Below are 14,940 nucleotides of genomic sequence, written 5' to 3' on the forward strand. Positions count from 1 at the left end.
ATGCATTATTAGATAGCTGCCAGTTAGATGTGTATTCATATTAGACCAAGAGAAAACAAAGTTGCCTGAGTAAACACGACTCTTTAAAATGATGAGTTGTGGCTTCTCTTTAGACGGGGATTTCATAAGTTTGTGTCCACCTGGAGGAATGCCGAGAATAATAGCCGACAGAACTTTGAATACAATGCCGTTTCCAAAGGTTGCGCTGCTGTATTGGCAAATGTTACATATCATTGTCATATTATATTTATATTGTTTATTACCAATGTAATGTTGTATTATGCTTCTCTTTAGACACAGAACTACTGACATAAATATTTAAGTCGGATATTGATTGTTGTTCCCATGGAAGAAGCCAAGGTAATTATGAGGCCGATCTGTCATTTGAAGCAGCGTCTTTAAAATAATGGGAAGATGTCCAAAACGGAGGTCATGTGGGAACACCTCCTCCCCCCAGGGAACACACAGTTTCAAGATCTGATTAATTTGAGCTGGGTACTTCTTATTCTGTGTGTAGTTACAAGCAGGCGTGGTCAGATCCTCACCCTTCTTGGCTTGAGAGCCACTTCGGTCTGTCCCTCTCCACTTCTTGAGGGAAGCAGATTGGCTGTCATCTTTTACGTTCTGAGCCTGGAGCATAAAAGAGAGACATTGTCATGGAAGGAAGGGGAAAGGATGAGAGGAGATGTATCATTGGGTACAACATTGTGCTAATTAAGTGCCCATTTTATACTTCACATATATAAAATATTATACTTGTAGCCCTGATAATATATTTGAATAAAATAGATAATATATAATAATATAATATAAACAATAATGTCGCCCGGACTACAAATTAGGATTTAAACCTCAGGAGGTAGCCAGTTTTCTAATTTGTTTTGGTGTATACTAAAAGACAGCGGTTTACCCTGGTGGGGTGTTAACTTAGCTTCGCTAACTAGATGATAATAACTAGTAACTTCCTCCCTCTCTTGCCTGGCTTCTTTAAATCCTTTCCTTTCATCCTTTCTTCTTTTCCTTTCCTTCCTCTGTGTGTATCAGTGGACACAGACACACCCACATTTCTCAAGAAGAAGAAGAAGGATGCCACACTCCACGACCCACACACACACACACACACACAGAGAGACACAGAGAGAGAGACACACACACACACACAGAGAGAGAGAGAGACACAGAGAGAGAGACACACACACACACACAAGTTTAGACACATGCATAGTCACAAGAGCAGTGTGTCAGCCAAGCCAATCAGATCAAAGTACTGTTGACCACCACCTACCTTCCGCACCTGTAACCGCAGCCATCAGTAGTCGTCCTCCTCCTCCCCCCCCTCCCCCCTCCCTTTGCTGACTGGCCTCCTGTGGAGGATGCACTCTTTGAAATGTGGAACAAAAGGAGAAAGAGGAGATGTGTTAAAAGATTAGATCTCACACACATCACACTTTGTAGACACACACACAACAGGCTAATTTTACCCTTGATTGGGCCCTCTTGTCTCTGGCCCGGGCGTTCCTCGTGTCCATCTCCTGGCGCCTCCTCTTGCTGCTGGTGACCCCCCCCTCTTCTCTGTGAGCCACTGCTCCACTGTTCTGCCTTGTGGGTCTGACTTCTGGCAGAACGTCTCCCTGTTCAGTCTGGAGTGTCCAGTGGCTCTGGTCCTCCTCTCCCCACATTTGGGACAGGTCCGGGACTTAGGGGGGGGGAGCGTGCCACTCAGCATCTGTTGCCTTTTTTTTTTAAGGCGCCAAATGGTGGTCCTGGGCACCCCCCTGTCCTTCAGCCAGTCCTCCAGAGTCCCCCCATGCTCACCTGTGACCTCACAATAAACATCATGTTTAAATGCAAAGTGTTCAGGGGTGAGCACAGATGAGCCACAGTGAGGACAGGAGGAGGGCGGCCGATGCAGCACAGGCTGCTCCATGAAGTCCTCCATCTGAGGAGGGGAACAGGTGCTGCCCTGGCTGGACGTCCCGGGCTGGACAGAGTCAGACAAAGTCTGGAGAGGAAGGTCCAAGGAGGAGGGCCGATGCAGCACAGGCTCCACCAAGTCCTCCACCAAGTCCTCCACCTGAGGAGGAGAGCAGGCGCTGCCCTGGCTGGACGTCCCGGGCTGGACAGTCAAAGCTGAGAGTGAGAGGAAGGTCCCTCTCAGAAGCCTGAAATTCCCTGGAAGCAATAAGAAGAAAAAGTGGGACTCAAATATTTTAGTAAAAAGGACCATCTGCTCCTCAAGTCTCTTGTAGTCGATCTACATGGAGTTAAAGAGGAGTGCTTCACCTTTCGTTCTCTTGCTGCTGCTGCTCCATCGTGCTCTTTGACCGACTGACTGAGGCCAACCCTCCTCACTTTACACCCAAAGAGCCCGCCCCCCCTCCCCCCAGCCTTCTGAATCTGTTCAATCTGAAGTGATCTTACCAACTGAAGAGAAGAGTTTGATATTTAAGAAGAAATATTTTATTTCTCACACATTTACAAATTAAATGACACACACACACACAGCTCAGCTACACCTCTCCGCCTCCTCCCTCTTCTTCTCCTGCAGCCAGTCCTCCACACTCCACGACCCACACACACACACACAGTGAATCTTGTTCTTCTTCTGCGGCCCAAAGCTGTGTGAGAGTTGAACTGTTTCTGTCGTTCACAGCTAATCTTCACCAAATGATCACGCAGCATCAGCCGTGTTGTTGTGGCGTATTTACGTCGTCAACACTCAAACACACACACACACACACACACACCTTGTCTCTGTTGACGAGCCGCAGAGGTAACACGTAGGTCCGTGCAGGAGTGAACTTCTGGAAGACCAGCTCAGATGGGTGAGGCTGGAAGAGCGGCTGATCCAAATCCACGGAATTAAACTAAAACAACAACAACAGAACACAACAACAACATTACTCAATACCACCCCTGTCACTGTGTACCAGTGAAGATCACTTATTGGTTGAAGTCTCACACACACACACACACACACACAATGCCTCAGACTTCCTGGGTACTCCTGGTTTAAACAATTTCAAAAACATGTCTTCATTCATTACCAACTCATACATGGTATAATAATATGCAGCCGCCACACTGAAGCGTACGATATTGCCGTTTGGAAATCACAGTGTAAAAAAAACTACGACAACGAGCAGGCATATGAGGAGGGGAAGAGAGGAGGAGAATAGGAGAGGAGGAGAAGAGGAGGAGAATAGGAGAGGAGGAGAAGAGGAGAGGATGAGAGGAGGAGAAGAGAAGGAGGAGGAGAGTATGAGAGAAGGAGAAGAGGAGGAAAGGGGGAGTGGAGGAGAGTAAGAGAGGAGGAGAATATGAGAGGAGGAGAAGAGGATGAGAGGATGAGAGGAGGAGAAGAGGAGAGAAGGAGAGGATGAGAGGAGAGGAGGAGAAGAGGAGAGGATGAGAATATGAGAGTAGGAGGGGAGGAGAATAGGAGAGGAGGAGAGTAGGAGAGGAGGAGAAGAGGAGAGTAAGAGAGGATGAGGAGGAGAGGAGGAGAGGAGGAGAAGAGAAGGAGGAGGAGAGTATGAGAGAAGGAGAAGAGGAGGAAAGGGGGAGTGGAGGAGAAGAGAAGAGAAGGAGGAGAGGATGAGAGGAGGAGTGGAGGAGAGTAAGAGAGGAGGAGAAGAGGAGGAGAATAGGAGAGGAGGAGATGATGAGAGGAGGGGAGGAGAGGAGGAGAATAGGAGAGGATGGGAAGAGAATAGAAGGAGGAGAGGATGAGAGGAGGAGAATAGGAGAGGAGGAGAGGATGAGAGGAGAAGGAGGAGAGGAGGAAGAGAGGAGGAGAATAGGAGAGGAGGAGAGGAGAGGAGGAGGAGGAGAAGAGGAGGAGGATGAGAGGATGAGAAGAGGAGAGGAGGAGGAGGGGAGGAGAGGAGGAGAGGAGGAGAGGATGAGAGGAGGAGAAGAGGAGAGGAGGAGGAGGAGAGGAGAGGAGGAGAGGAGAGGATGAGAGGAGGAGAGAGGAGGAGAATAGGAGGAGGAGAGAGAGGAGGAGAGGAGAGAGGAGGAGAAGAGGAGAGGAGGAGAGAGGAGAGGAGGAGGAGAGCAGTGGAGAGGAGAGAGGAGGAGGAGAGAAGAGGAGGAGAAGAGGAGGAGGAGGAGGAGAGGAGGAGAAGAGGATAGGAGGAGAATAGGAGAGGAGGAGAGGAGGAGGAGGAGGAGGAGAGAGAGGAGGAGAGGAGGAGAGGAGGAGATAGGAGAGGAGAGAGAAGGAGGAGAGGAGGAGGAGAAGGAGAGGAGGAGAAGAGAGAGAGGAGGAGGAGGAGAATAGGAGAGGAGGAGGAGGAGGGGGAGGGAGGAGGAGGAGAGAGAGGAGGAGAGAGGAGGAGGAGGAGAGGAGGAGAGGAGAGAGGAGGAGAGGAGAGGAGGAGAGGAGGAGAGGATGAGAGAGGAGTGGAGGAGTGGAGGAGAGGATGAGAGGAGGAGAGAGGAGAGGAGGAGAGAGGATGAGAGGATGAGAGAGGAGAGGAGGGAGGAGGAGGAGAGAGAGGAGGAGAGAGGGAGAGAGGAGGAGAATAGGAGGAGAGGAGGAGAGGATGAGAAGAGGAAGAGTGGAGGAGAAGAGGAGAATAGGAGGAGAGGAGGGAGAGAGAGAGAGAGAGGAGAGAGAGGAGAGAGAGGAGAGGAGGAGAGGAGGAGATAGGAGAGGAGAGAGATGGAGGAGAGAGGAGAGAAGGAGGAGGAGAGAGAGGAGGAGGAGGATGAGAGGAGGAGAGGAGAGAGAGGAGAGAGGAGAGGAGAAGAGGAGAGGAGGAGAATAGGAGTGGAGGAGAGGGAGGAGAGAGAGGAGAGGTAGGAGAGAGAGGAGAGGAGAGAGCGGAGTAGAGAGAGGAGAGGAGGAGAGTAGGAGAGAGAGGAGAGGAGAGAGCGGAGTAGAGAGAGGAGGAGAGGAGGAGGAGAGGGAGGAGAGAGAGAGGATAGAGAGGAGAGTAGGAGAGAGAGGAGAGGAGGAGGAGGAGGAGGAGGAGAGGATGAGAGAGAGGAGAGAGGAGAGGAGGAGAGGAGGAGGAGGAGACGATGAGAGGAGGAGAGGAGGAGAGGAGAGAGGGAGGAGGAGGAGAGGGGAGGGGAGGAGGAGAGGAGGAGAGGCGGAGAAGAGGGGAGAGAGGAGAGGACGAGAGGAGGAGGAGAGGAGGAGAAGAGGAGAGGAGGGGAGGAGAGGAGGGGAGGAGAGGAGGAGAGGAGAGGATGAGAGGATGAGAGAGGAGTGGAGGAGTGGAGGAGAGAGGAGGAGAGAGAGAGGAGGAGGAGAAGAGAGGAGGAGGAGGAGGAGAATAGGAGAAGAGGAGGAGAGGAGAGAAGAGAGGAGGAGAGGAGAAGAGGAGAAGAGGAGATGAGAGGAGAGGAGGAGGAGAGGAGGAGAGGAGGAGAGGAGAGAAGGAGGAGAGGAGAGGAGGAGAGGAGGAGAGGAGAGGAGGAGAGAGGAGGAGAAGAGAGGAGGAGAGGAGAAGAGAGGAGGAGAAGAGGAGGAGAGAGGAGGAGGAGAAGAGGAGGAGAGAGGAGAGGAGGAGAGAGAGAGGGAGAGAGACAGAGAGAGAGAGGAGAAGAGAAGAGGAGGAGAGGAGAGGAGGAGAATAGGAGAGGAGGAGAGGAGGAGAGGAGAGGAGGAGGAGGAGAGGAGGAGAATAGGAGAGGAGGAGAGAATAGGAGAGGAGGAGAATAGGAGAGGAGGAGATGAGAGGAGGAGAGGAGGAGAATAGGAGAGGAGGAGATGAGAGGAGGAGAGGAGGAGTGGAGGAGAGGAGGAGGGGAGGAGAGGAGATGAGGAGGAGGAGAAGAGAAGAGGAGGAGAATAGGAGAGGAGGAGAGGAGGAGAATAGGAGAGGAGGAGAGGATGAGAGGAGAATAGGAGTGGAGGAGAGGAGGAGAAGAGGAGAAGAGAGGATGATAGGATGAGAGGAGGAGGAGAGAAGGAGAGGAGAAGAATAGGAGAGGAGGAGAATAGGAGAGGAGGAGAAGAGGAGAGGAGGAGAAGAGGAGAGGAGGAGAGGAGGAGAGGAGGAGAGGAGGAGAGGAGGAGGAGGACGAGAGGAGGAGAGGAGGAGGAGGAGAATAGGAGAGGAGGAGAAGAGGAGAGGAGGAGAGGAGGAGAGAGGAGAGGAGGAGAGGATGAGAGGAGGAGGGGAGGAGAGGAGGAGAATAGGAGAGGAGGAGAGGATGAGAGGAGGAGAATAGGAGAGGAGGAGAGGAGGAGAGGATGAGAGGAGGAGGAGAGGATGAGAGGGGCAGAGGAGGAGAAGAGAAGGAGGAGAGGATGAGAGAAGGAGAAGAGGAGGAGAGGGGGAGTGGAGGAGAAGAGAAGCGGATGAGAGGAGGAGAGGAGGAGAAGAGGAGAGGATGAGAGGATGAGAGGAGGAGGAGAGGAGGAGAAGAGGAGAGGATGAGAGAAGGAGAAGAGGAGGAGAGGGGGAGTGGAGGAGAAGAGAAGCGGATTAGAGGAGGAGAGGAGGAGAAGAGGAGAGGATGAGAGGATGAGAGGAGGAGGAGAGGAGGAGAAGAGGAGAGGATGAGAGAAGGAGAAGAGGAGGAGAGGGGGAGTGGAGGAGAAGAGAAGCGGATGAGAGGAGGAGAGGAGGAGAAGAGGAGAGGATGAGAGGAGGAGAGGAGGAGAATAGGAGTCTTAACCCACCTGCCACTAATGAACCTATAACACGAGCGTTAGCTAAACATTACCTCAGCTAACATATGTAAAGTAAGCTAATGTTAGCTCGTTCAACACAGAAACCGACAACCTACGTTACATCGACGATGTTAAAGAAACGTGAAAACACTTAACCATCAGACAGCTAAGTTAACTTACTCTTGACGCCCAAGGCGACACAGAACTGCAGAACACCATGCCTCGAATTCAAAAGTAGCTACCCGCTAGCTCACACGAGGCTAGCTCAACTCCTCACCAGAGAGCCGAGTAGAAACCTCAGTGTCACTAACGTTGCCCGTTCAATACAACGTTACTCTCTGAAATTAAATTAAGTTGGCATTCTTACCTCAAGAAGAGCTGCCATGTCAGGAGGCTGTCGTTCCCTCTGTGGTGTTTCCTGAGTCACTGAAGCCGGAGAGCAGCGCGCCGCTCAAACTGCGGAGAAGAGGCGCGAAACCGGGTTCACCAGTTCAATCTGCTTTGTTTGTGTTGATTGCTGTGATCAGCCTGATCACTGACACCTGGCCTCTCCTTTGAACTCTCTCTCTCTCTCTCTCTGTTGGACGGGCTGTCTGTCTCCGTCTGTGCTGTTTTCTTCTCTAGTAACTAGATTCTTAGAATAATACAATAAAATAGTAGGACAGGATATATTACATTTAAGAAGTTAAATAATAAAGGAAATAAAAAATAATAAAAAAATGAAAGTAAATACAGTGTATCTGAAAGCTACCCTGAACCGGAGCAGGTTTGCCGTTCAGAGTAAGTTACCGGTAACCTAGTTTGCTAAGAATAAATCCAGCTTTATGTACCGGAAAGTAAGGTGTGGCGCAAATTCCTTGGGCGGAAGTGTACGGCGTTTAAAACTGAAGAGATTTATTAATTTTTCGACATTGTTGACTTTACTCATAAAATATGATTAAATTCTACTCAATGATTTTGAGCTGATATTATTCAAACAAAAATGAGTAAAATGCAATTGATAAATAATTCAAATTGTATTAAATCAACATAATAATATGCCAAACTCCACAAACACATATTTTTTATGTAAAGATTACTAGTATTTATTGAGTAAATATTAATTGAGCTCAGTCCCACTTTTTTGAGTGTGGAAGGAAGGGGAAAGGAGGAGAGGAGATGTATCATTGGGTACAACATTGTGCTAATTAAGTGCCCATTTTATACTAAACATATATAAAATATTATACTTGTAGCCCTGATAATATATTTGAATAAAATAGATAATATATAATAATATAATATAAACAATAATGTCGCCCGGACTACAAATTAGGATTTAAACCTCAGGAGGTAGCCAGTTTTCTAATTTGTTTTGGTGTATACTAAAAGACAGCGGTTTACCCTGGTGGGGTGTTAACTTAGCTTCGCTAACTAGATGATAATAACTAGTAACTTCCTCCCTCTCTTGCCTGGCTTCTTTAAATCCTTTCCTTCCATCCTTTCGGCCTTTCTTCTTTTCCTTTCCTTCCTTTCCTCTGTGGACACAGAGACACACCCACACAGCAGAAGAAGAAGAAGAAGAATAATAATAATAATGGCCGGGCGAATCTTTTCCAGACTCAAATGAACACCCGGTCAGGCCGCACGTTATGATTAGAGAAGAAGAAGAAGCAGCCCGCAGGGCAATAGACAGTGCGCTTGCAGTTAACTTAACTCCAGTTACTAGCTAACTGGTTAACGTTATCTAACTTGCTATAGCTAGTTAGTAACCTAACACGGTTAACTGGTTAACGGTAGACTTTACAATATACTAGTTACCTTACTTCAGAAACTTAATTCGTTGTCTAACTGTTAAATATAGTGCAAATAACCGAAAGTAACATTTAGCTTGAAGCACTCCTGCTTCACGTTTAACGGTTCACGGTTAGCTAACCTAACTCTTTAGGTTTCGTATCTGAATACATTTATTACGTTAGCGGGTCAACTTAACAGTTACACCTGTTGTCTTATTGCACTGACACAAAATAACAAGTCATAAACTAAACCAAACTCAGCACTAACCTACCACTCGAGGAATATATAATGCTAAACATACCGTGTTACCGTTGCGTTACGAGCCGTCAGTTGAATACGAAGCCGGTGCGCACTTTTGTGTGTTACCCCTGGCAACTGCTTCCTGATTGGCTGCGACAAACGTGCTCTACACTCACAAAAACGATTCAAGCCCTTCTTCGAGGTGACACATTTAAATATTGTTTGATACATTTAAATAAATCAATTACAAAAATAGATATTTATATTTAATGGGTGTAACACAAAATGTATGAATACTTTCATTTATTAGATCTATTTAGGTTAGATGGTGTGCATATCAACTCAAAATAAATGTGTTTCATTGAGGACTAGCCTTTGCGCATGCGCCAGCTGAAAATCAGTTGTTTACATGAGGTGAACACACTTTCAGGGCTGTACGGCGGTGTAGTGGCGAGCACTGTCGCCTCACAGCCAGAGGCCAGCCGCGTAAACCAGGAGGAGACTTTTCATGCTGGAGAGCCGAGAGGCGCTTCAATTCCCACCTTCACTCATTTAATAAGAGCGTTTTTTATTTTAAAATTATCCAAAATGTGAGAAGACACCTACATTTAATCTCAATCATAAACTTTCTTTATTTGTTTAGCATGCATCACTTACTTAAAATGAAAGAATCGAAATAGAATCATTTATAGCCCTAAAGTAATCATGCAAATAATATTAATCTTTAAATATAATGCTTCAGATGTACTTTTATTAGGGCACAACATGTTTATTTTACACATGTTTATTTTACACATTTATTGTATACATGGTTAAGTGTACAGCTGATCATATCTAAATATTTTATTATTTATTTTTCCATGTATTATTTCCACTAAAGTGAAGACAGTCAAAGGGATGATTTTAATATATTTTATTGAAAATACACAGCTGAATTCTAAAATGAACAAAATTAAAATCCTCTCAAAGAATTAATGTAAAACAAATGAAATGAATAAAAAAGTATAACTAGAACTATATATACAGTGCATCCGGAAAGTATTCAAAGCGCTTCACTTTTTCCACATTTAGTTATGTTACAGCCTTATTCCAAAATGGATTAAATTCATTATTTTCCTCAACATTCTACACGCAACAACCCATAATGACAAAGTGAAAACTGTTTTTTGCACATTTATTAAAAATAAAGAACGAAAACATAACATGTACATAAGTATTCACAGCCTTTGCTCAATACTTTGTTGAAGCACCTTTGGCAGCAATTACAGCCTCAAGTCTTCTTGGGTCTGATTCCACCAGCGTGGCACACCTATTTCTGGGCAGTTTCTCCCATTCTTCTTTGCAGAACCTCTCAAGTTCCATCAGGTTGCATGGGGAGCAGAGATGTTCAATGGGGTTCAAGTCAGGGCTCTGGCTGGGCCACTCCAGGACCTTCACAGAGTCGTCCCGAAGCCACTCCTTTGTTCTCTTGGCTGTGTGCTTCGGGTCGTTGTCCTGTTGGAAGATGAACCGTCGCCCCAGTCTGAGGTCCAGAGCGCTTTGGAGCATGTTTTCATTGAGGATGTCTCTGTACATTGCTGCATTCATCTTTCCCTCAACCCTGACTAGTCTCCCAGTTCCTCCCGCTGAAAAACATCCCCACAGCCATGACTCATTGGATGAACTCAATTAAATTGTTGGCAGGTTTTCCATCCAATAATTATATGCAACTCCAACTCAAATTTAGCACATCAGTGCAATAAAATGTAATTAAGTTAGTCCAACTCATTTGTATCAAATACATCTAAAATAAAATAACGATATTCATTAAATTAAATTAATTTATGTTTGTCCAACTCAAAATATAAACTAACTAACTAACAAAATATGCAAACTCCACACAGAAGGAACGCCCCGACTGGGAATTGAACACGACCCTCTGGCTGTGAGGCGACAGTGCTCGCCACTACACCATCGTACAGCCTTGAAAGTGTGTTCACCTCATGCAAACAACTGATTTTCAGAAGGCGCATGTGCAGTAGTCTTCAATGAAACACATTTATTTTGAGTTGATACGCACACCATCTAACCTAAATAAATCTAATAAATGAAAGTATTCATACATTTTGTGTTACACCCATTAAATATAAATATCTATTTTTGTAATTGATTTATTTAAATGTATCAAACAATATTTAAATTGTTATGATTTGGAGTGTTTCCTCTTTTGTTTTGAAGTCCCTGTCTTGTTTCCTGTTTCCCTGCGCTTCCTTCCCTGTGCTTGTCTGTTTCGTTCCTGATTGTCCCGGCCACGCCCTGATTGTTTCCACCTGTGTCTCCACCTGTGTCTCGTTTCCCCAGTGTATTTAGCCTGTGTCCTTCTGCTTGTTCTGTGTCTGTTCGTTTTTGTTCCTGTCCGGTTCTTGTGCCTGTTCCTGTTTGTTTCTCTCCTGTTGCCAGACTGTGGTTCTGCTCAGGGAACAATTAAAAGAAACCTTTTTATTTTGAAGAAAAAGACTCCTTGTGCTGCTTTTGGGTTCCTGCCTTGCTCACCCCTAACATAAATGTGTCACCTCGAAGAAGGGCTTGAATCGTTTTTGTGAGTGTAAACTAAATAAATCTAATTAATGAAAGTATTCCTACATTTTGTGTTACACCCATTCAATATAAAAATCTTCGTTTTGTAATTTATTTATTTAAATGTGTCACCTCTAAAATGTTCATTGAAGACTGTCAAAAAATACAATTTAGTGTAAAGTATGTTAATTACACGGTTGCTTTCTGCTAATCTAACACGCCTGGATAATCCATGGAGACAGTGGGGAATTAATGTCTAAGATATTACGTCCAATATTATTTGTTCATCAAATAAACATGCCCAACACACACACACACACACCAACAGGCAAGAGGGTCATTATCGGGACAAGTGTGCCCAACAAAGAGATTCGAAAAGCCAGCATGCTGACACCGCAGGAATTTCTAATTGACAACTTTACAAATCCGAGTGTGTATCCCTCTTGGCCGGTGTGGTCATAACACACACTTGGACTGCTATTTTACAGAGGTTACTAATCTGTAACTGTCTTTACCACGAATAAATACCTTTCCCACAGGCACCAATCTGGAATTATTATAATGTCAGTTAAAACGAAAAAGGTGAAATTATAGTTGTACTTCCATATTTACTACAGTTGTGGTTATAATAGGCTACATATTTAAATATTTAATTCGATATGTCATTATAGCATATTGGTTTATAATTTACTTGACTTATATGCTCACAGTCGTATATGACAGATGATGGCACTCAGCTTTTGTGCTTTGTCTGCTATCACTTTCATTCTTTCCTTCTAACCCATGAGTCAGCACTTCGAATTGTTGCGTAGCCAGTGTGCGTGTGTGTGCGTCTGTTTTTGTGAGCGTGTTTTTGTGTGTGTGCTTTTGTGTGTGTCTGTGAGAGAGAAGAATGATCGTTTAGAGGTGTTTAACCAAACCCAGTGACATTTGTATGCAGGTATTTGGTTCCCTAATTTAGTTCGTCTGTTGTTCTTTATTTTGTATTCATATTTTCTCTGTAGAGCACTTTGTAAACCCTGTTTTTAAAGGTGCTATATAAATAAAGTTGTTATATTATTATGTGTTGCTGATTTTATATCATTTCCCTCATCTTTATTTTGTCTTTCCCTCTCTTGCCCCCTCACTGTTTCCCCCTCTGTTCCCAGCCCTGTTGATGTCAGTGAACGCATCAGTGAGCTGCTCAGCCTGGTAGAACATTCAATGGAGTTTTCTTCAAAGGGACCGGTACTTCGGCGTAGGCCCCGCCCCCTTCTCTAGCGCGCAGCACGCTCTCCGCCACTCCGTGCGTCCGCCGCCGAGTCTCCATCCGCCGCTCCAGCTCCAGCTCCACCGCCCGTGAACTCAGCGCGGACAGCGTCCAACAACAACGCCACACCGACAGCGCGCTGTCTCCGGGTTGGTCCCGCTGCCGTCGTCCGATATGGAAGCGGCCGCCTCATCCACCTCCAGCCGGTGCCGGTAAGACAGCTCGGGCTGGATGTCGGTGGACCGGAGACTAATGAGCGTTCGGGTTGTTAAGGCGACCCTGTAGCCTAACTATGTCCACAGGATTATTCTTTATTCCGAGGATTAGACGCCTCTCACTTGGGCGTGTCGTCGTGTGTTACACGCGTCCTCCACATCATATGAACCGGGTTGACACGTCCTCTGGCGCTCACTCCACAGGCCGGGCTCGTGTTTCTCGCTCACTGCCAGTTCCGGAGCTGGGGGACATGTGCTGTGTGCCAGCTCGCCCCGCTCCCTGAATATTTAAACTCGGTTCCTGGTAGCACCACGGACAGCTCCGCGCGCAGCAGGCCGGTCCGCGAGTGCACGAGCACGAGCACGAGCTCGCTTCCTCCTCTGCTGTGACGTAATGCAAAGGCTACAGTGCCCTGGCGAGATCATTAAACCTCATCACTAGATATACCAGCACAAAGAAAGATTATGTTGGAGGTTTACAAGTTGTTCAAACACCTTTTTAGGTTGTTAGCTGTTGGTTTAGCCAGTTTTGTTTGCGATTAGTAAATAATAAACAACATCATGTGTTCAGTTGTCGGCGTACACAACCTGCAGTCGTTCTGTGTATGAATCACACAGAACGGCAGAGGTGTGAAGGTTGTGTGTAAAGCGGCCGCTGACACTTTGAAGAATGATGTGAAGGGCGACCTCTGCAACCGACAGGTCAACAATTGTTTCACAGTCAAATCCATCGGTGATGTGTCTTGATAATTCTTCCACATATTTTAATAGAGAAATAAATTTCCTCTTTGTTTTTTAATTGGAGCATGAGTCACCTTCATCGCTTTGACTTCACCCCGTTTCTGGTGCCAACATACCTACTGATGTGAAATGTTTCCACGCTTCTTTTGGAGCTGAATGTTTTTTGAACTCAGAGTAACAAGGGGTGAATGTGTAAAGATTGAACATCTGTCTCTCTTGGTTCACTGTGTTGTAAGAACAAAGCTCGAGCTGCAGAGGGATGATTGACAACGTTATCGCTTTACAGAAGCAGAATTACAGACCGTTTGAGACTTTGTGTCATGTAGTACCTCAAGGCTTTTTCAATGGAATCAGCATCCCTGATAACTAATTTGGGAGATGCATGGCAAAGTAAAAACCCCATAGTGTGTTGCTCAATGTTGTATTTGTTCTCGTTTTACACAATGTTCCTTTCCGAGCACGTTTACTCCGGTACTTCCAAGTGTCTTCAGGACAATGTGCAGGAGCTCGGTGCGAGCTTGTGGATTTGTCTCCATAAGAAATCCTGCAGTGGATTATTCCAAAAAGAGAACGTGGGATGTTCCACCTTCTGTGACATTCAAAGAATGTCGAAAAGGTTTCACTTGTGAACTGGAAGTGAGACAAAGCCACCAGTAGAACCTGTTATTCATATTTCAAGACAGCCCAGTCTATTGTTTTACGCCTTGTTCTTTTGTATTTCTTCCACGTACAATACATTGTATATTTATGTGCTGCAAATGTCATATCCTCCTGCTGTTCTACCCCCCCCCCCCACACACACACACAATACATTGTAATGGACACTATGTCACTCTTGGAAGAGACAGCGCTGTTTGTGGCCCTTAAAGGGTACCTGTAGTGCAAAACAACAACGTGCTACATCCATTCGGCGCATCAAATAAATCATATTTACCCCGCCGCTATTGTCAACAAGTCACGCATAGCCCGAGGCTTTACATTTCTTTGTCAACATTCCGAGTCCGTGGGCGCTGCCATTTTGCTAGTTATTTACTCCAGCTCAAAGCTAACTATGACGTAGAGTCGTTGAAAGGAATTCAGCCCATCCGGAGCCACTTCTACACGCGTTGCTTCTTGGGATAGATCGGTGGCCTCAAGAATTACACAATCTATATCAGGGGTGCTCAATACGTCGATCGCGGCGACCTGCCAGTCGATCGCGGCGTAGTATTGGTAGATCGCATGACATTAAAAAAAATTGGGCCGCCCCCCTGTCACTTTCTCTATAGCGCCACATTACAGCAGAAGCACGTCATTTCTGTCTCTCGTGTTGCGTTGACAGTCCTCTGCCCGCCGTCTCGTGTGCATGGAGCTCCGACACGGTTTGCGCGCGCATCGGGACGGACGAGCAAAGAAAAGTCACTAGCACCCCGGAACATGTCGGCCGATCATTGCATCAATGAAAGACATCTCCAGCGCTGGCTTATGCGCGATGTAGCTATCAAGCTCACGCTTTTGTGTGAAGCAGATGAGGTCTAATGACACTATAT

The 14,940-nt window shown here is 46.1% G+C and overlaps 1 long non-coding RNA gene across 1 annotated transcript; it reads right to left on the reverse strand.

Moving 5' to 3' along the window:
* Window positions 1–1,551: 1,551 nt before the first annotated feature.
* On the reverse strand, window positions 1,552–7,176 carry LOC130197702 (uncharacterized). Its single transcript, XR_008832517.1, has 3 exons — window positions 7,002–7,176; window positions 2,748–2,867; window positions 1,552–2,172 (listed from the first exon to the last, which is right to left on the reverse strand). It is a non-coding gene; the product is annotated as an uncharacterized LOC130197702 (long non-coding RNA).
* Window positions 7,177–14,940: the final 7,764 nt, after the last annotated feature.

Source organism: Pseudoliparis swirei, chromosome 8, assembly GCF_029220125.1.
Source record: "Pseudoliparis swirei isolate HS2019 ecotype Mariana Trench chromosome 8, NWPU_hadal_v1, whole genome shotgun sequence".
NCBI classification, from domain to species: domain Eukaryota; kingdom Metazoa; phylum Chordata; class Actinopteri; order Perciformes; family Liparidae; genus Pseudoliparis; species Pseudoliparis swirei.